Source organism: Protopterus annectens, chromosome 8.part0 (assembly GCF_019279795.1).
Source record: "Protopterus annectens isolate FY-2018-M chromosome 8.part0, PAN1.0, whole genome shotgun sequence".
Classification (NCBI taxonomy): domain Eukaryota; kingdom Metazoa; phylum Chordata; order Ceratodontiformes; family Protopteridae; genus Protopterus; species Protopterus annectens.
In genome coordinates, this window is record NC_056741.1 from 378624575 (window position 1) to 378647232 (window position 22658).

The window sequence follows — 22658 nt, forward strand, 5'->3', positions numbered from 1 at the left end:
TTCCTTTGGGGAAACATTTCATTCCATGAGGGAACACTTCAAATGGCAAGGCCAAGAATACTCAGATTCTAGGAAAAGGTTAAGGGAATTTTTAAAGCTTCCTTGGCTATTCCTCCAGTTTTGAATGTTTTAGATGATGTGTACTTGGAATCTAGTGTTTCCCCTGACTCACTCCCCCCTGCTCCTGTCAAGCCAGACAGGTACTACAGGGTCCCAGACACACATCAATTTCTGTACAAGGGCCATACTGCTGACCCTGAAACTATTTCTCAGGGACCTAAAGGGGTTTTCTCCACTACTGCTAAGAACCCACTTCCTTCGGAAAGAGATTCTAGGGCTTTAGAAAGGTGGGGCAAGAAAGTATATACATCTTCCACCCTTTCTATGCGAGCATTAAATTGTCAATTCCATATGATACAGTATCAGGAATACATGTTGGATGAATTGCAAAAGAAATTGGCTTCCCCTGAACCATTAGATAGAAAGGGGTTACAGGAATTGGTTCATAATACTCAGCAGGTTAGCAACCATTTCCTTCAGTGTGGATATGATGCATTGGAAGCTTCATGTAGAGCAGCAATGACAGGTGCAGTCATACACAGACATGCTTGGTTAAAGGAACAAACGTTGCCAGACCATGTGAAAATTAAGCTTTTGGACGCACCACTAGAGAAACATAAGCTATTTGGTGCTACTGCACAAGAGGTTTTAAAGAAAATAGAGGAAAAGGCAAAATCAGTGCAAACAGTCAGAGATTTCTTCCAGGTACAGCCTCCAAGATTCAGCAGGAATTGGCCTTCTAAGCATTGGTCCTTTCCAGACACAAAATTTTCAGAGAGGCAGAAACAGACGTGGTAGAGGGCAAACCCGGGGCTCCTACAGAGGACGTCAATGGCAGCCTCCGAATCAGAGAGGTGGGGCAGGACCTTCCACTGCTTTGCAGGGACAATCTCAATGACTTGACGTTGATTCCGCCATCCAGGGCTCAATTAGAAGCACCTTTGGGCGGAAAATTATCTTTATTCTCAAAAAATTGGCACAATATTACAAAGGACAAATGGATACTGGACATAATAGACAAAGGATACAGATTCCATTTTCATACACTGCCAACAAGACATGGCAGGCCAAACCTGCCACCAAATCAAAGGGCAGAGGCACTCAAACAAATAAACCTACTTCAAATAAAAGGAATAGAAAAGGTTCCTTTTGCAGAACAAGGCCAAGGATTTTATTCAAGACTGTTCCTTGTTCCAAGAAAGGAAAACCAATGGAGACCCATTCTGGACTTGTCCGCACTGAATACTTACCTTATTGTGCCAAAATTCAAAATGCTGACTTTACAGCAACTCCTTCCCATGCTGGGCAAGGGGTCTTGGCTGGTAACTCTGGACCTCAAGGAGGCATACCTGCATGTCCCAATCAGACAAAGTTGTAGAAGATACCTCAGATTTCTTGCAGGCTCAGAGTATCATCAATTCTCAGCATTGCCCTTTGGCTTATCTACTGCGCCCAGATTGTTCACGAAATGCCTGGCATCAGTAATTGCACATTGCAGACTTCAGGGGATACAAATATACCCTTACCTGGACGACTGCCTTATACAAGCGGACAGCCAACAAGCCTTGTTAAAAAACTTGGACTATGTCATTTACCTACTGGAGGCCTTGGGATACACAGTCAATATTCAGAAATCAAGTCTCGTACCATCCCAACAAATACCTTTCCTGGGTGCCACACTGGACACACCCAGATGGCGTTTCTGACAAAAGAAAAACAAAAACAATTACCAGAATACTTCAGAAAATTGGCAACACACACCCAGATGACTGCAAGGAAAATCCTGCAGGCCCTGGGTTTCATGGCATCTTGCATTCTTCTGATTCCTCACGCAAGGCTGCATATGAGGAAACTACAATGGTATCTAAAGTCTATGGTCTCAACACAGCCACAGCCTGGAAGCATTGATCCCACTCATCCCATGCCTCCAAAAGGAATTTCTGTGGTGGGCTCAAGCAAGCCAGATAAACAAAGGTCTGCCTTTCAGCAAGCCTCATACAAGTCAAACCATAACAGACGTCTCAGACCATGGATGGGGGGCGCACATGGAGGGCAGATGCCTTCAAGGACAATGGACACAAAGAAAAGCACCTGCACATCAACCAAAAAGAAATGCTGGCAGTGATGCATGCTATCAAGGCCTTCGAAAAGTTTATGCATCAGGGCCATCTACTAAGACAGACAATACCACAGTTATGTGGTACATAAACAAGCAAGGAGGTACCCATTCCTACCCTCTTTGCAGACTGGCAATGAATCTCTGGGATATTTCCCTACAATTGAAGATAGAGCTACAATCCCAGTTTGTACCAGGGAAGGACAATGTTCTGGCGGACAGCCTAAGCAGAAACATCATGGATCCACACGAATGGATGTTGCATCCAGACATTTTCTTACAAATAACTCGAGCATGGGGAAGGCCGGACATAGATCTTTTTGCCTCCCACCTCAATCACCATCTGAAAAAAATTTGCACAAGGACATACCATCCTCGAGCATGGAAGGTGGACGCTCTCTCCTTCAGTTGGAACTCTCTAACACTATATGCCTTCCCACCGCTTCCTTTGATGACCAAGGTGTTACTAAAGATCAAGACAGAGCAACAGAAAGTCATACTGATAGCTCCAGACTGGCCAAGACAACACTGGTACTCACTGCTACGGAGCTTGACACACACCAATCCGTGGCTCCTTCCTCAGTGGCCACTTCTTTTGACACCGCACAATTACAGGACACTACACCCCAGCTTGAAAACATTGAAGCTGACAGCTTGGAAGATTCCATGACTATTCCTCAGGATACACTTCCCAAAAGGGTAAAAGATATCATCCTGGAGGCGCGCAGACCTTCCACTAGAAAAACATACTCAGCAAAATGGAAGAGATTTCTTATCTGGAACAGCAAAAAGGGTCAAGACCCATCAGTGATGAGCATTCCACAGATCCTAGAATATTTGGCTGAAATGCTCCACAATGGCCTTTCATATTCCATAAAAATACATGCTTCAGCAACAAGTGTACTCTTCACTTATCAGACCAATGATAGAGTACAATGCCCCATTCGGCATGTATCTCACCCGACATCTGCAGCAATTGGAGAGACCCCAAAAGTTCCTCACCAAAAGGATAAAGGGACTCTGCCATATGCTGCCAGATTGAAGAAACTCCAGCTCTATTCAGTCGCATACAGTCTGCTCAGAGGTGACATGTGCCTGACATAAAAGGCCATGTCCAACCCGGAATTAATGGACATGCTCCACCTCAAAAAATCCAAATCCACCAAAACCACTAGAGCAAGCGACTTAAACCTTAGCACGGATATAAATAGGGCGTGCTGGAGGGATTTATCACTCAGACTCCCTATGCTGTGGAATAAAATCTTGGTCCATGTGAGGCAGAGCACCTCGCTGGCTCTGTTCAAGAGAAATCTTGACCTGTGGATGGGAGATCGTAGGTTTACCCCGGGAATCCTCTGTGTCACTGCTGGACAGAGGCACAACAAACTAATGGGTACAGTATTTTTTCATAAGGGGTAGCGTAAGCCACAGAACTTTGGGCTAGGCTTATAAATGCCTTAGGGCAGATAGCCTAGTATAAACCTATGAACCTATATCTGCCAAATATGACACTGATCCGCCTGTATTTTCTCACCCATTGCTAAGACAGTTTCTAAAAGGAATAAAGAACATCAACTCTCCAAGGAAACCACCAGTGCCTGCATGGGACCTCAACTTCGTGCTGGAAAAATTAACTCTTCCTCCCTTTGAACCAGCAGCATCTTCAGAGTTGCAATTTCTGTCTTGGAAGACAGCTTTCCTTCTGGCAGTAACCTCAGCAAGAAGAGTCTGAGCTACAGGCCCTTATGGCAATACAACCATTTCTCATTTTTCATCAGGACAGAGTTTCTTTGAGAACCAATCAGTCATTCATGCCAAAGGTGGTATCCAGGGTGTCCCTGACCCAAGCTATTCACCTGCCTACCTTCTTTCCCAATCCTCAAAATAAAGGAGAGAGACTTCTGCACACCTTGGACATGCACAGACAGTTGCGCTACTACTTGGACAGAACAAAGTCTTTCAGAAGATCTGACCAGCTTTTTGTAGCTTGCACTGCTGGATTGCAGGGAAAAGCAATTTCCAAACAGACAATTTCTAAATGGATTGGAAATTGCATACGATTCTGCTACTCTTTTCATGGAAAAACTGTGCCAGCTGACATCAGGCCACATTCCACCAGAGCTACAACCACCTCCACAGCCTTTTTAAGAGGGGTGGCAACAAAGGACATTTTAGAAGCTGCTACATGGAGCTCCGTGCATACATTTTCCAAACATTACAACCTGCCTTTATATTCCAGATCCAGAGCAGGGTTTGCTTCTGCAGTCCTGCAGGGCATTTTAGCTACACCATCTTTGTCTTAGTGCCTACCACCCCCAGGTTGGCTATGGTATTCAACCCATATGTCAGGACTGCAGTTGCATCCTTGAAGGACATAGTACAGTTTTGTACCTACCATAAATGTACATGTCCGATAGGTATGCAACTGCAGTCAGGTTTTCCCTCCCACCAACCCCTCTGTGGTATTCTTTTGGGTTTCTTAGCTACCTGGGGTAATCTTTTATTGTGTATTTGTTTTTATGTTGTACTTGTCTGGAATTTTTCCTCCATTTTCAAAATTTAGCCTTCCTTAGAGGGCAACCTGGAGCAAGAAACACTGAAGAAGATCGCGCCTGCTGACGCTTTTATACCCCAGGCGCTTTGACGTTGGGGAAAGGGCGACAGCCGACGCTGGACCCAGACTTTGGAATCCGGCCAACCGAAGGGCTGCCTGAGGCAGGACAACCCATATGTCAGAACTGCAGTTGCATACCTATCAGACATCTACATTTATGGTAGGTACAAAACTGAACTTTATGGTGAATACTTAACTTAAATTTTGTTTGGGGGAGGTTGGACAAAAGGATTAGACCGTTTGAGTAGCAGCAACAAAAGGAGAGGGATGCAGGTGCAGTAACTTCAGATGGCCTAGAGGTGAGCAAGGAATTTAAGAATGTAAGATTGGTGATATAGCTGGATAGGAGAAATACTGCTATGAAGTAAAACCCAATACCAAAGTGCTCCAGCTGAGTAATAAGATGACAGTAAGCTGAGAGCAGTCATTGAATCCCCAGATAACTTGTCCATCCTGCAGGAAGGCTTGTCCCAACTAATTGTCAAAATCACAAACTAAATGCCAAAAATGCATTACTTCCTTTGCAAACTCTACCCCAGCGAAATACTACGTTAACAGTACACCCCTAAGACCAATTTATTTGGGATTTGTGAATTTGAGGACAGTGACCTAACTTTTGACCAGCATGTGTCCATTGTAAGACTGTCCTATTTTACACTGCATGTAAACAAAGGCATTGTGTGGCAAATCTTGATGCCATTGTCTTCCTTTACTCAGCCCTTAGGCCAATCATTGAGCATAATGCCCCCTTTGGTATGTGTCAGTCCAGATTTATGCAACTGGAATGCCCACATAGATACCTTGCTAAATGGATAAAAGACTTGCAGTATGTCCTGAAAGACTGACTTAAGCCCGGTCACTACTGTCCCCTCCAGACTGGTGACATGTGTCTGGCCTACAAGGCATTCTCTGCCCTGATGTTGAGGCATTACTGAACATTGACAGGCAAGTAACAGAAATACAGCGAAGACTAAACATCTTTTACAGTATCAGCAAAACTGTTTGGAGGGAGAGGTTTATCTTGCAAGGGATACCATTGCTGTGGAACAGACCCCTATCCACATAAAACAAAGCCTATCCCTGTCCGTATTAAAATGAAGTTTAAATTGATGGATGGGAAATGCAGAATACCAAGGACTGACCCCATGTACTACTAATGGACATGGGCAGCTCCTAAATGCCTTATCCCATGTATGGATACCCTCAAGTTGTGGTATGATCCCAGATATTCTCAGTAGGAGTAACACTCATTAACCATAGGATTAGCAAGACCAGTGTAACACCAAATTTCAAAAGGTAACTCAAGCAACAAAATGGAATTTATGTAGGCTTAAAATGGCCTGCAAGGGCAGCAAGCCTACTACTTGCCTATGAACCTGTAAATTTGTCTGTCGCAAAAAAAGGGAAACCATTGAACAGCTTTACAAATGTAATGCGAGGACTCCACCTGAAGTACTGTGCATTTCTGGTGGTATCACTGTATTGATATAGGATAGAGGCAGTTCAGAAGAAAGTGAAAATAATGCAATCTGCGTTGGAAGCCTTATGAAAACTGAGGAAGGTAACGCACAGTCTAAGTAATGGCAGCATACTGTTTTTGCACATGTGGCATCCCTCAGGGCTTACCATCAGCAACTTCAGGGCCTTTCCTCATCCATCAGGTCTTACAAATCTGATGTAGCCTGTGATGAAGTCAGTAGTTTCCTATGGTTGTGGAGGAGTTTCTCCCACATTCCACCCCATCCTACCCAGTAGCACACTGTGGGTGGGTTGTGCAGTAGGTGTTGGTGCAGGTCCACTCCTCCCTTTGCAAGGTGCAACCATTGGCAGGACTGCCCCACCCATCCCCAGGAACGCATGCATGTGCTGTTTCCCATGCATTTTCCAGGGAAATGTAATGAGCAGATGTGTCCTGAGCAACTGGCCTCTTCCCAGAATGGACATTTGTATCCTTTACAATCAAGCCCCCAAGACATAATCAAACCAGAGTCATTTTGGTTTGTCAGGCCCAATGATAGTATATAATCCTTTAAATACTTCAAAGGAATCCATAAAGTTCACGTAGGTACTTCTGTTTCAATTCTTTATTGAAATGAAGAAAAGGACACATTTTGAGGATAAGATGACCTAGGGAGCTGCAGGAAAGTATATCCCCAAGTAGCAGGCAACTAGGGCATCCTTCCGAAAGAGGTAGCAGTAGTAAAGCTTTTTTATAAAAAAGGAAAAAAAATGGCATACCAAAAATGTATAAGTACAACCTTCAGCTTATCGTATAGGTTCATAGGTTGGTACTAGGCTATCAGCCCTAGGGCCTATACAAGCCTAGCCATAACAATTCCATGGCTATTTCTTCCCACATTATTTACTTTCCTGGACTCCTGTCTAGCAGGGTGACTGATGTGATCCCTGGGGTGAATTTCCTTTCTCCCATCCAATCGTCAAGGTTCCTCTTGAAGAGGTCCAAAGAGCCACTCTGCTTGACATGTATGGGCAATCTATTCCAGAGTCTGGGGAGTCTCTGGGTCGGGAACCTATCCCTCCAGCATGTTTTGTTTATTGTGATGACAAGGTTTAGATCACTGGAGCGCAGTAGCTCTGGGGATGGATTTCTTCTATGTAGCATGTCCAACAGCTCTGGGTTTGACATGGCCTTGTATGTTAAGCAGAGATCGCCTCTGAGTAGACTATATGCAACAGAGTATAGCTGGAGTTTTTTAAGGCGGTCAGCGTAGGGCATCTGCTTTAGGCCTGTGATTCTTTTAGTGAGGTATTTCTGAGGCCTTTCCAGTTGTTGCAGATGTCTTGAGAGGTATAAGTAATGGACACATGCAATCCTTTATCTGACCTCAGTCTCCATGTTTGTATGAAATGTTTATGCTACAGCACTAGATGATTCCTCTATTGACATTCTGTCAGATGTAGACCGTGATAGGAAGACCTAAATTTTGCTGATGCTTCCAGACTTATTTACATTTGAATGTACTTTGTGCAGGGCCACTCCAGTGAAGCTTACTTTTCTATTTTGTAACTATCTTCAGATTTGCATTTGTGTACAGTTAACAAATGAAGAGCTTCAAGAAAGAGTTTTACTGCTCATAATATAAGGAAATGTATGTCAAGAAATCTGCCTTTTGAGCAACAAAGCTAAGAGCTGAATCTTATTTTTAGAACGTAAATACCCAGTTATGATTGGAGAGACTACCATAACTTGTAGTAAATGTGGCCTGTTATGTGCTACCATTTGCAGAGAACTGGTAATAGGGCCAAGTGCTCATCTTTGAAAGATGAAATGAACAGTTTATAATGCACTTTGCCTTTATATTGTGATGCACTACAGTAATTAAAGGTGAAAAGATCTGTTGGGTCAGGGTTAGTGCTGTAGCACATTTGGTGCTACCTGACAACGGCTAGTAGCAAAGTGAGTCTATGCCTGTAAGTAGCCTTAAAAGTTGAGCACTTAGTCCTGATGCAAGTGTGGCAAAATGATGTGCATTGCAGCTTGTGAAGCTGTTTTACTCGTTTACCTTTTTTTAATTTAGTCTTTTGGGTTTCTAATTCCATGATGGGAATGGACCCTATTCCTAAGTCAAAGTATGATTCAAGTTCATGAAATTAAGTATTGTTTCAGTCTTTGCTAGCCAAAAGTGCTTTGCAGCACCTGCTGTGCCCAGGTATGACTCCTGCAATACATATGAAGGTGTGTGATCTCTCGCTTGCTCTCTCTTACTCGTGGTCTCTCTCGCTCGTGGTATTTTGACCATGTCTCTGTACGCAAGACTGTAGTCACTGGGTTTAGCAATTTCAATGATCACTGCTACTTATCTTTACATGGACTACTATATTTGATTTTCTTGCATGTATTTTTTGAACTAATGGGTGATCCCATATGGTATGTCACCATTTTCTAAAATGCTTTGGGACCATGTTTCCAGTGTTTTTTAGCTACTTCAGTGTTTGCACAATCACTAATGCAACAGTCTTGCCACATCGTGCCTTTCAGTATACAGTTCTCCTGCCATTAGTATATTACAGTCAGCAATAAGATGTGCAACAGTTTCCAGTTCTGTTTTATAAAATTTCTTTCTCCCGCATGTTCAATGGACTTTGTAAACCAAAATGCATGTAGTCCAGTCTTGGGCCGCCAATATTAACCTTTCACCTTTTGGTTTAAATTCACTTCTTAACCATTCCTGTGTTCGATCTTTATCAACATGAGGTTGTGCCAAGAGTTTACCTCTGCTTTGGTGGCTGCTGTTATGCTGTAGTTTGAGACTAGAGTAACCGTGGAGAAAGGTGCTTTGCAGGACATTAAGTAGCATTCTTGTGTCAAATGTGCTTAACAAAATTCTTCTGATTTTGCAGTTTAATTGTGGTACAGTTGTGTAGTACTGACTACAATTGACTGCTTTTAAAGTTCTGACTATATAATAATGTTGCAGTGTCCTGGGGAGTTCTAATTTCCCCTAAAAGTGCAAACTTTGAGTTGTAAGTGGGAGTGTTGGTGGTGCAGGGTGTTGTCCCTAGCAAAAATGCTTTCCCCTTCTGATTTTTGATTGGTGCTTACCGTTCACATTTTTTTGGCTCCCCTTTAGCTTTCAGAACTCTGGTCTCAATCTGACAGGAGACTAAATCTTGTCATGGGGCCATTGTATAATTTTTTTCCAGCATTATAACTATGTTGCACTAGATGTTCTTCGTGTTTCACTGTTGCAGTCATAAATCAGGTGCTGCTCCTGCCGGCCGGCAGCCGCCAGAATCCCCAAGCTAGCACTCCTGGCCAGCAGCAGCTTTGGTACATAGCCTCAGGTTTCATTCATTCCAGTCTTTCTTGCCGCATGCGGGGAAAGCAGCTCGCAAGTCGTTGGTTGGCGCGATTTTCGACAGCCCTGTTGTTGTTCGAAGGAAGTTTTTCTTTCTCTTCTCAAAGCTAAGTACCCGAGGGGAATCTTTTTTTCCAAAGATGAAATGTCAGAAAAGTATAGCGGTAGTAGAAACAAATACCTCATAAAGATTTCCACTCTTACTGTCTACCTTTGTAGGCCCTGACCAATACATTTCTTGTCTGTTCTGTGCCAGGTTCAACTCTCGCATCTATCAAGCAGGGGCACGATGGCTTTTAAATTATTTTGGCGGCTTGGCAATTATAGAATGTTGTCTGACACTACCGAGTTCAAAAAAGAAGCAAGACACAGGCCTCCGAGGTCCAAACAGGACCGTTGCAGGAGCCAGTCCACGTCGTTTCGTTGTCGCCAGGCTGGCGGCATTCCCCTGCCCCCCTGTTGTCTGTTACGGAACCGATGGCGATCATACCCACCTCTGGGGAGCAGATGGGTCCGAAACCGCCTGCAGGTACCGCTTTTGAGGGGTTTCAGGCCTACTCACACATACTTCATTTCAAAGGCCCCAAGACACAAAAGCAATTATTAAAGATGGCTGAAGATTTGCTTACAATTAGGGTTCTCACCCCCTCCTGAGAAAAGCTCGACAGATTCGATGCTGAGGGACTCTTTTACCCTCTGCCTCTCCCTGGATGATTTTCTCTCTTTGGGAAACCTTTATTTAAAAACCCTTCTCAAGATCCTGTGAAAACTATTTCTCAGGGCTAGGCTGCTGCTAAGGTACTTCTAAAAAAAAAATTATTCCCTCTGGATTAAGTTTCACCGTTTTTAGACAGGTGGGGAAAAGGTATATACTTCTGCTACCCTGTTTAAGGCTTTAAATTGCCAGTTTCATATGTTTAAGTATCAGCAATTTCTTTGTCTGTTTTAAAGCAAAGCTTTGCTTCCCTCCTGCTTGTTGTGAGGAGAAGGAACTTCAGGATGTCTTGCATGCTACTGAACAAGTGAACAAGCATAGTTTACGTTGTGGTTTGATGCTGCTTTGGATGCTTTGCAGGGCTGCAGAGATATGCCTGGCTTTGTGAACAGTTTACCTGAACAGGTTAAGGCTAAGTTATTAGATGCCCCTGTTCAACAAGTCTATGCAGACTGTAAAAGATTTCTTGCAAGTTCAGCCTCCTAGATTTTGGGAAGATATAGGCGCCCAGAGGTCGTGGTCAAGGTCAGGCCTCTTACAGATCTAGACAATGGACTGCTTCACCTAGAAGGGGAGAAGACAGATCCCAATCTCAAAGAAAGCAAACTCAATGACTCTCTCGGTTGGGGCAGGATCCCTTCACCTGGATGCAGGACAGATGGGTATTGGATGTGATTTTGGATGCTCTTCTGGCCATGAGAGCCATAGAGCCTGTTCCACTCTGAGATGGGAAAAGGTTTTATTCAAGACTGTTTCTGGTTCCCAGAAAACAAAACTCATGGAGACCTATTCTGGACCTTTCTGTGTTAAACACCTTTTGGAAATTCCAAAATTCAAGATGCTTACTCTGCAGCAACTAATTGGGCGCCTGGATGGTGACATTGGACTTAAAGGAAGCCTATTTACATATTCCCATCAGGCAAGAACGCAGGAAATTCCTCTGGTTCAAGGCAGGTTAGATCTTCTGCTTCAACATCTGGACTTTGTTCAACATCTTCTCCTCCTACTGGGATTCTCAGTGAACACAAAGTCACATTTGATCCCTTCTCAACAAATGGTATTCTTGGGAGCCCTCTAAATACAACCTTACAAAGGGCTTTCCTCACTCCAGAAAAACAAACTCAGCTGGCTTCTACTGCAGGCTCTGGGCTACATGGCTTCCTGCATTCTGTTTATTCCAAACGCAAGGCTTCACATGAGAGCTTCAATGGTATCTGAAAAGTGTATGGTCACAGCATTACCACGATCTGGATATTCTGATTCCTCTGATGGAGTTCCTCTGGTGGTCCAGGGTATGCACTTTAAACTAAGGGAAAGCTTTTCGCCTTTCCTCAACCTACTCAAATCCTAACCACGGACGCCGGATTATGCGGAACCTGGACAAAGGACCATCTTCACTGGCACATCAATCTGAAGGAAATGTTGGCAGTTCAAAATGCCCAGGGCCTCTGCTAATTAGCAGAGAACCACCGGTCATGTGGTACATCAACAAGCAGGGGGTTCTCATTACCACTTTGCAGCACTATAGCTATGGCTTTATGGGACCTGGCTCTTTGAATTCCATCTATGGCTCCTCTCTCCAATTCATTAAAAGGAAGCAGAAGAAGACAGCGAGCAGAAATTCCAGGATTCCTCACGACAGATGCTAGACACCAGCTTATTTAACAGGATTAGGATTACTTGGGGATGTCCCCAGATAGATCTGTTTGCATCCCATCTCAATCAGCTGCCTCGCTTTTTGCCAGGTCCTTCCACAAAACAGCTTGGAGAGTGGATGCCCTGTCCTTCAGCTGGAGGAGCCTTTCAGCATATGCCTTCCATCTTCCTCTACTACCTCGGGTATTGAAGATAAAACAGGACAAGCCCAAGTTCCTCATCTTGATTGCTCCAAATTGGCCTCGACAGTTTTGGTATCAACTTTTAAAGCACACCTCTTGGGGGGGCCCTTGATTCTCCCTCTGAACCCCTCGCTTGTTAAGCTTTTGTCCCAGCATCAGGGTCAGTTACTACATCCAACCTCAAGACCCCTATGCCTCTAAATGGAAGAGGCTTTGTATTTGGATGCAGGACCTGATCCTCTGGTACCTGATCTCTCTTCTATTTTGCTTTACCTTTGAACTTTTATCTAAAGGACTTTCCTTTTCTTCCATTAAGATTCATTCTTCTGCTATTTCTGCATTTCAGTTCTGATCCTCCTGTTTTTCTCATCCTTTGGTGAAGCAATTCTTGAGGGGCTAAAAATTTGACCTCCCAGGATGCCTCCTTTTGAGCCTGCTGCATCTTCAGATATTAGACTGTTCTTTTATTAGCATTGACCTCTGCCAGAAGGGTCTCAGAGTTGCAAGCTCTCATGGCTGTGGAACCATACCTTATTTTCCATCAGGACAGAGTATCCTTGAGGACCAATCCTACTTTCATGCCTAAGGTGATTTCGAAAGTGGCTTTAAATCAGACAATTCACCTTCCTACTTTCTTTCCAAATCCTCAAAGTAAAGGGGAAAGGATTTTGCATTCATTAGATGTGCACAGACAGTTATGATTTTACCTGGACAAGACTAAAGTTCAGAAAGTCTAATCAATTGTTTCTTTTGCCTCCAGTTCTCCTGGAAAACCTATTTCTAAACAAACTATTTCCAAATGGATTGCTTATGGAATCAGATTTTGTTACACTCATCATGGGAAATGGTTTCCAGGTACCATTAGAAGTCATTCTACTAGAGCAGCTGCCACTTCTACAGCTTTCCTCAGAGGAGTCCCTACCAAGGATATCTTGGAAGCTGCTACTTGGAGTTCTGTGCATACTTTTTCCAAGCACTACAATCTCCCCGTTTTCTAAGACCAGGGCAGGCTTTGCCTCTGCTGTCTTGCAGGGTATTCTTGCCTCCCCTTCTATCTAAAGCCTCCTTTTACACTGCTTTGGGATTCCACCCTACAGTTATGACTGCAACAGTGAAACACGAAGAACATAGTACGGTTGTGTACACCTACCATAAATGTAGATGTTAGTGTCTTCACTGTTGCAGTCGGGGTTTCCCTCCCTCCTATCCCCTTTTTTTTCTCCCTTTTCCTTTTTTGTGGTGTATTTGTGTTTCCTTGTTGGATTCATTTTTGTTTTGTTGGACTTCTGACATCTAGGGCAAGAAAGGCTGGAGAAGATGGCATCGGCTGAGGGCTATGTACCAAAGCGTACTGACGTCAGGGTACTAGCTTGTACCAGTCGGACCCCCAGACTTTGGGATTCGCACCCTACAGTTATGACTGCAACAGTGAAGACACTCTAACATCTACATTTGTACACAACTGTACTTTTTACAGCTTGAATTGATATGCATGCATTTCAGTTTTTTTCTGCTAAGAACAAACTTGGCTGTAGTGCAAGTACATGGGGTAAGGTAATTCAAAAAGCTGGTGAAGAGATCACTAGAGGGGTTTTCAGATTGTTCTGAGTCCTTGCTTTAATGCTATTTTATAATGCCACTCTTGTCTAATTTTTACTTTCCCATTTAAACCTATGGCTTGAACTGTCACCATGACACCCCTGTAGCTTCTTGTTTTTGGCCTTAAAGCCCAGGATCCGCAATGGCGCACAACTCGCTTTCCCAAGTTGCACATGGTCTAATACTGTAATGAGGTGGTTAATTGTTCCCTACAATTATGGTAGTTGCTTCAATGCCTTCTTCCAGGCAGCCACAGAAAGCAAGCCTTGGTTGCTTATACTTTTCATTTTGAACAACCCTGTCAGCAGCCGTCCAGTTTCTATTAAAAGCAGTTAACATCATCCAGCTATTTGTAACCTGACATTCTGAAGCATAAAAATGATTGATACCACAGATGCTGGACTGTGAGACACAAGAAGTTAGATGGGAGGGGGTTAGAGAGGCATTTAGTCCCCCTCTTGTTAGCATCCAAGATCCTATTTCACCTGGCAGGCTGACCACGGCTTGTATGGAATCGTCTGTGGCACAATGTTACGTTTTAGCTACTTGATGCTTGCTTGCAGTTAGACCTATTGGAAATAAAAACTGAACAAACTAGCTTCATTACCATTAATCTTCCTAGTCAAGTACAGACTGAGCTGATGGTGTGGGCTTTGGTATATGTAGTCTGCAAACAGAAAAGCAAACTGACCTAAAAACATGCAGTTGGTAAATTTAGCATTCCATCTGAAGGTAAATCTGTTCTCCCTTCTCCCTTTCTTGGTACACAAATTTCAATCCTGTCAGGTTAGCAATGGTAAGGGAAGCACAGCATCCCAAACACATTGCAAGTAGGAAAAGGTGCTTGAATATGCTGCCTGTTTGTACAGCTGACCATGGGTTTCAGTATTTTGGTTAAGTGTTGTGTAAACTACACAGAGCCACAGTGGGCGTGTAGTGTTTAAGGTCATACTAATATATTTGTTATGTGTGGCCTCATGTAATTAGACGTGCTCTTAATTTAGCTTCATTGCACATGTTCACATGAGTGACTAGGACTGGATGCAAGTCTGAAACTGCTACAGATGTCAGCAATATTTAGTGGAGTATTTTTACTAGGTTTGGCAAAGGGGGTAACCAAGTGCCTGTCTCACTGTACTTTGAAACTTAATGTAGGTATGTATAAGACTTTATCAGTTTTAACAGACACTGATTTCCCTATATTACTAAGAATTAATTATGAAAACATTTGAACATGGCAAGACAAAACTCACAAGACTGTACATGCTGCTTTTTCTCCAGTTTATAACTGTATGATGCAAACTTAATATCACTAATGTTTTTTGAACTGCTTTTAAACATGTTTCAGCCACAGTGTCTGAGTAAACTAAGTATATAAATTGCATTGCAGTATTCATGGAAGAGGTACTTGGGGATATATGTGACTAGGCAGATTTGCTGTCCCAATTTTTCTTTTGCCAGTCAGTTTTTCAGTATTAAACCTTGCATTTCAGTGTACACCTATAATAGACATCCCCTTTTTTCCTAGTGGCATTGTCCGTGTCCTGCAGGAATGTAATGCAACATGAATGAAGCGTGTGTGTGGGTACATACGTATGTGTGGGCTGGGTATGTAATGGTATAAATATAAAGTGTATATGTAAATTTATCCCACAAGCACATTTTTTTCCATGTTTAATATTTTTGTATACAGTAGCCGGACTGCAACTTACCTGTACTGCATTAGTATGCAGTAGGATTAGTTTTACAAATCACGTCTGTCTTGGCAAATATTAGCCAGACTACTACGCCTTTAATGGAAATGGGAGTTTCTTTCTTTGTATAGAAAAGATTTCACAAATCTTTAATGCGTCTAAGATAAGTAGGGGGTATGCCATCTTTTTTATACTTGGTGTCTATGCAAAGATGTCTTGTCGTGCACAACAAGCACAGCTACAGGTTCCTCACTTAAAGACAAAGTACTAAAAACTAATGCCTTTTGGCTTTTCCCAGTGAACTCCGGGTCCGCTTAATTGGGAGCAGTTTTTATGGTGCTGAGGTGCCAGCCTGATGCCCAACCTTCAAAGAGGGTACACCTGTTTACGCACACACCTACCTGCATGTCTTTAAATGTCATGACCGTTGGCAGGACATGCACACTCAACACAGAAGGCGCTCCAGCCAAGAATCTAACTGGAGAACCTCTTGCTGTGAGGCGATAACACTAACCGCTGCACCACCACGGCTCTGTAGGTGAATCTGGGGAGACTGCAAATTTGAGTAAACCCAGCATTACACCCACAAGATGTGGGTCTTGGGGGGTGGGGTTCTTCAGTCAAGATACAGCAGCCGTGTTAATGACCGTAAGTAGCAGAAGCATGGAAGGTGCAGGTCCATGCAGCTAACTGCAGTGTGGTAGTGCAAATCCTATCCTAGAAAAACATGAAACTTTTCCAGAGTGGTACATGGTAGAATTTTTAGCTACATTTGGGAAATTGCTTTCAACTCTTATCCATTTCACTACTAGCTAATGTAGTCCTTCAGGTGAGTAGGTGGACAAAATCCTCACAGAATATCTAGGTGTTGATGTAAATCTGTAGCTTCCAGTGAGTGGCAGTTTTGGAACAGTTGCTACAGGCAGATGTTCTTCAAATAGATCATTGCAGTAGTACTAACTACTGGAACTTGTGCCAGAGTGCCATGTCTGAGCTTCTTGACCATAGCACCTTGCCCAGTCCTGGACAACCAGATACCTACTCCTTAGTGGTGTCTGCATGCTATCTGGATAAAGTTGGCATCTCTCAGCACCATCTTTAATTACTACTACAGGTGGTATTGCATACAACAACTTGTGTGTACACTGGTATAATCAGCCAACTCTAGACCTGAGTACAGAGCACTTTCCCTGACTGTTTTTTTTTTTTTTTTTTCTTGATGTCATTGTACTATTTGTGGTGGTGGGATGACAAGTATCGCTATAAAGAAAATAAATGTGCATGTGGAAGGCATATTTTACATAAGGATAACTGCCACCAGTGTATTTTGTCTAGGCCTGGAGCATGATATCCAGAGTCATAAAATCTGTGAAGGCTACAAAACTAGACAAGAAGCATGAAGTTTTTCATCTGTTGTATCTAGTCGGTCATCCCCTGCCTTGGATATGTCTCCTTCCCTCCAAAAAACTGTAGCAACCTTGCCGTATGTGTCCCACCCTAATGTTACACGAGATGTAACTAAAGAATAAGGTGGTCAGTAACACCAAAGATGCAGCAGTTGACATGCAATGTCTGTCTGGCTAAAGATTGAGTTCTGGTGACATTTCTGCAGGCACTGGTCCACACATCTGATATCTGAGGTCTCTGAAGCACCATTGAAGGCCACACCTGTGGAAGTAGGCACGTTCCAGTTAGCTGAAGGCCTGCATGGGGAATTCAAACCAAATGCCCCTCATAGGAACCCACTCAAATTTTCTGGTTTACTTCTGAAGCAGGGTATTGTTACCCCATAATGGACGCCCTTAGCTGGAAATGAAACCTCTTGGACTTCTGCTCACTGCCCCAGACCCGAAGGAAGCTGCCGTTGCTAACCGACAAGTCTAAGCACATTGTCCATCCATTCATACTTGCATTTGCTTGGGCCTTTAATATTTTCATCCCCTCGTGCCCCCCAGGAATGGATTTCCTTAGCTGAAGCCTTCTTGTAGAGCCTACAAAATTTGTATTGCACTGTAAATCAGATTTCAGTGCCTGCTGTCCCCCTACTAAGACTATGCCTCATGGAATTCTAACACTGCTATTAGTGAGGGGAAGGGCACATAATTGGGTTGTATGGCTAGGCTTATAAAGACACTGATAGTTAATCCATAGGGTCTTTGGGTATATGCAGTGTTCCCCCAGATGGCTTGGTATAGTACAAAGACTGATTACAACATGTAATGTGCTGCTTTGTATAAATAATTTAATTTGGAGATGCTCTCTAGAATAGGACTTGTTCAAACTGGATGTCAGGTCTGTCTCCCCAGAACATTACCTTACTCTGAGGCAGACTATAAAACGGTGGAAACTCTTCCATCCTTAGGAGCATTTAGATGTTGCCTTACACGATGTCTCTAAGGAATCTGTTCTATAACTCCATAAAAAGCATGAGGTATCCTAGAGTTAAGGATTCCTGTAAATTCTTGTAAATAAATCCTATAGTTCAGCAAGAAAGGAATCTAAACCATTTTCTGCTTCCAGTGCTATTCTCTAACTGGGAAAGTGACTTGTGAAGTATACTCTCCTCACCTGCAAGTCTGGCCTTCAGAGCCATTAACTGTCAAAAACATGATGATTTTAGATTGCACTCCTTCACCAGAGAGAAAATAGCAGAGGTATCTGGATAATGTATAGACTATTGGTTAGTTGGCTAGGCACTCTAAAGTGTGGTTATGATTTGGTTTTGAAGCATCTGTGATAGCTGAAACTGGGTTTAAGATTAGGAGACATGGGTGGTTGAAGCTACAAACCCCTGTTAAGTTGCATTTCCTCAGTGTCCCAGTTGATAACATGAAGCTTTCAAAATAAGGGAAGAAAAAGGAAAAGTAGGCAGTATTTGAAACTGCCGTTCCTCACCAAGGTATGAGAAGCCATTCAATCTTCCTAAGTAAGGTGAAATAGGTGAAGGGGGTGAAAAGAGGCTAACAAAGAAACCAGAAATGGAAGACTTGAGGCACTCTGGTTCACCCCCCCCCCCCAGTAGAACAGCTTAACTGAGGTAGTCTGCCTTCACAAATTTCCCTCCCCAATCCACATCCCAGCAGGAATGTTGTATTTTATAAAATGGGAAAATATCAAAATTGGGTACAAATCTCCAAGGGGTATAAACTCAAGTTCTTAAAATGACCAGTGATGTTTGCTACCCCACCCTCTACACAAAGGGACCAAGTACCTGTGGGTCTTTGGTGTTACAGGCGCTTCTACAGTTAGATATAATGGATCTAGTGGGGAAAATGCACCAAAACCAAGGGGTTTACTTGGGGATCTCCCTGTTGCCCAAAAAGGCACATCTTGGACCGGTCAAGGGTCTCAAAATAGAGTGTACTGATCTTGCAGGGTCTCTTGCCTCTTATTTTTACAAGCTCTGTCTACCCGAGACCTCATGGATGCTTATCTGTATCCCAGTTCACAGGGTTGAGATGCTTTCTCAAGTTTTGAAGGGGTTTGCTCCCTCTGAGGTAATCTCCCTGTCCTTTGGATCCTGCACCCAGGGTATTTACAGAGTGCTTGGTGCCAGTTATTTTTGTGCAGAAGCAAGGCCATTTACTTACTGATAAGCTGGATGGGGTTCGGAGCCGATCTCCTGCTCCGACTCTGCCAGTACTAAAGCTCAAGAGCTAATTCCACCGGCTCGAGGCTCCCCTATATCCCACAATGCTAGGCGGTAACTACTCTGATCTCGTTTGCCGCTTAGCTGTGAGGTGCTTTCTTCTACCGGCTCTGGCAGGTTAGTGAGTTTTTTCTAGTTTTAAAACTTCAAATATCTACCCCTATCCTTTTATTTACAAGTTTATAGTACAGGGTATCCTTTTAGTTTAAATCGGGTTTCCCTTGTTTTTATTCCCTTTTTATCCCTTTTTAAGTTCTAGGCCTTTGGCCCACTCCCCTTTTTCCCTTTGTCATTAGTGATTGGGGTTTTCTTTTGGTTAGTGTGTGTGTGTCTGTGTGTGTGTGTGTCTGTGTGTGTGTGTGTCTGTGTGTGTGTGTGTCTGTGTGTGTGTGTGTCTGTGTGTGTGTGTCTGTGTGTGTGTGTCTGTGTGTGTGTGTCTGTGTGTGTGTGTGTCTGTGTGTGTGTGTCTGTGTGTGTGTGTGTGTCTGTGTGTGTGTGTGTCTGTGTGTGTGTGTCTGTGTGTGTGTGTGTGTGTGTGTGTGTGTCTGTGTGTGTGTGTGTCTGTGTGTGTGTCTCTGTCTGTGTGTGTGTCTCTGTGTGTGTGTGTCTTTGTGTGTGTGTGTCTTTGTGTGTGTGTCTCCGTGTGTGTGTCTCTGTGTGTGTGTGTGTGTCTGTCTGTCTGTCTGTGTGTGTGTGTGTGTGTGTCTGTCTGTCTGTGTGTGTGTGTCTGTCTGTCTGTCTGTCTGTCTGTCTGTCTGTCTGTCTGTCTGTGTGTGTCTGTCTGTGTGTGTCTGTCTGTGTGTGTCTGTCTGTGTGTCTGTCTGTGTGTGTGTCTGTGTGTGTGTGTGTGTGTGTGTGTGTGTCTGTGTGTGTGTGTGTCTGTGTGTGTGTGTCTGTGTGTGTGTGTGTGTGTGTGTGTGTGTGTGTGTGTGTGTGTGTGTGTGTCTGTGTGTGTGTGTGTGTCTGTGTGTGTGTGTGTGTCTGTGTGTGTGTGTGTCTGTGTGTGTGTGTCTGTCTGTGTGTGTGTCTGTCTGTGTGTGTGTGTCTGTGTGTGTGTCTGTCTGTGTGTGTCTGTCTGTGTGTGTCTGTCTGTGTGTGTCTGTCTGTCTGTGTCTCTGTCTGTGTGTGTCTCTGTCTCTGTGTGTGTCTCTGTCTCTGTGTGTGTCTCTGTGTGTGTCTCTGTCTCTGTGTGTCTCTGTCTCTGTGTGTGTCTCTGTCTCTGTGTGTGTCTCTGTCTCTGTGTGTCTCTGTCTCTGTGTGTGTCTCTGTCTCTGTGTGTGTCTCTGTCTCTGTGTGTGTCTCTGTCTCTGTGTGTGTCTCTGTGTGTGTCTCTGTGTGTGTCTCTGTCTCTGTGTCTGTGTGTGTGTCTCTGTCTCTGTGTCTGTGTGTGTGTCTGTGTGACCTTTGCAACTGCAGGACTCCTGTGCCGTTTGCCATGCATTCAGCCTGAGAGTCCTGCAGGAACGCAAAAATAAACTTATTCTTAGAGGCTTATTTAAAGCCTGAAGGCCCCTCGACCCAGTCTGCGTCTGGGAAGCCTTCAAAGACTTCCAGGCAGTCGGCTCCGGCTTCAGAGCCGTCCGCTGGGAGCATTAAGGCTGCTTTGACATCGGCTCCGGCTGGAGTCGATGCTTCGAAGTCTCAAACTGTTACCTCTGCTCCGGCTGGAGCAGAGGTTGCTAAGACTCAGTCGGCTCCGATAGTTTTATCAGAGCCACCTTCTAAGAAGAGGTCGCGGTCCCCTTCCATCGGCTCCATCCACTCGGCCCTGGGATCCCCTCTTCTGTCTGAGCGGAGCCATAGGTCCCATTCCTCTTGGTCCTCCAGGCTGTCTGACCATGACTTACAAAGGGTGGTGAGTAGACTTCTCAAGTCCGAGGCACTGGCCCAAATGCTGCATAGCCCTACTCAACAGCGGCTATTCCCATCCCTGCTTCTGTTCCTCCTCCGACTCTGAGTTCGGAGCCGGGGCTCGTCTGAGCCGTGGCTGTCGGTGCGTCGGAGCCGATACCCTCCCTTTCGGCTCCGTAGTCTGCTCCAATTTCCTCTTTGGAGGGATCTCGGTGCCAAGCTTCCCTAGTCGGCTCCGAGGGGGCAAGTGGCATTGGACCCTTGTCAGACCCAGTTCTCCCTCTCGGAGTGTTGGCGCTGGTGAGTTCGGCTCAGACATCGGCCCCTGAGCCGTCACGGTCAGTGCCGGGGGGGTCCTTGTATCTTCGGAGCGGGGACCTTCGACCTTGGCTGATCGGGGTGTCTTCGAGGTCATGCGGAGCGTGCTAGACCCTGTCTACCCCACGGTTGGCTCCGTCAGCTCCTCCCTCTTCAGTGCCTGCGGTGGTTTCTACCCACCCCCTTGTACCAGACCGTAGAGAGCCAGCCCCTCAGGTTTCCCCATTGGGAATATACTCTTCCGAGGCTTCTACTGATCCGGCAGGGGAACCCCCTCGGAAGAGACAGGGGAGAGGAAGCACATTGACTCCCCTGAGTCTATCACCTCCGACACAGACTTGGAGGAATCTGAAGGTTCCCCTCTGTCCCCCTCTGAGGATGTCTCTCTTGCTGACATCCTTGAAATCCTTAAACAGAGGGGGAATTGGCCTACCCTTAACCCTTCAGAGGACGAGTCTGTCTACCTTGAGGTGTTTGGCTCTCGCCCTTCCACCTCCTGGGTGTCTCCTCCCTTTGACCCCCTCATGGAAGTGGTGGCAAGGAAGGCTTGGACGGCCCCTGATTCGGTGGAACCTACCCCAAGGAGGCCATCAATTTATTACTGCCCTGAAAGAGAAACCGTTCTTATCTAAAGGTGTCTCTGTTGATGCCATGGTGGTGGCCACAGCCACTAAGAAGCACTTAGCCGATCCTTTGGTACCTGTCCATCCTCCTAATAAGGAGTCCAGGACCATGGACAGGTACGGTAAGCGGATGTTTTCCTCAGCGACCTTTGCCATGCGGTCGCTGAACTACTTGTCACTTCACCCGTCTCCAGAGGGATTTACTCAAGGATATGGGTGATGCTATGCAGGATCCAACAGCTGAGGGGTTCCAGGACAAAATGAACTCCCAGTTGGCAACCCTGAATTTGATTGTCAACTCCTCCATGCGGCTGATGGGGCGAGTAGGGCCGCAGGCACAGGTGTAGCTTTACGACGCCGCACCTGGATGCGGCTTTGCAATTTTGCGGACCCTTTCAAGGCGTCCTTCACCAATTCCCCCTTTGGCTCAATGTTTTTTGGACCTCAGGTGAAGGATGCATTGACTAGGTGCGAGCAGGAAGGTAAGACTCTCTGCCGTGGGAGTCAGTTTTTCTACCCCTTCCAGACCTTATCCCAAAGGTCAGAGGTGGGGGGAAATGTGCTTCCGCAAACCACAAGGGAGTCTCACCTGATGCACAAAGTCGATTCCCCTCTAGAGGCAGAGGGGGGAACAATAGACGCTGCCCTAGGGGCAGAGGTGGTCTGCAAAACCAGGGTAGCAGAGAGACTTTGACGAACCCTTTCAGCATCCCCGAGGAGCTGCCCCCGGCTGTCCACCTTCGGAGGCAGTCGGGGGAAGA

General features: G+C 44.8%; 1 protein-coding gene across 2 annotated transcripts in view; it reads left to right on the forward strand.

Annotated features, from left to right (window-relative positions):
* The window catches only part of LOC122808816 (Y-box-binding protein 3-like), a 1306948-nt gene that overhangs the window by 145570 nt on the left and 1138720 nt on the right, over positions 1-22658 (forward strand). The gene's annotated exons all lie outside the window — the stretch shown is intronic.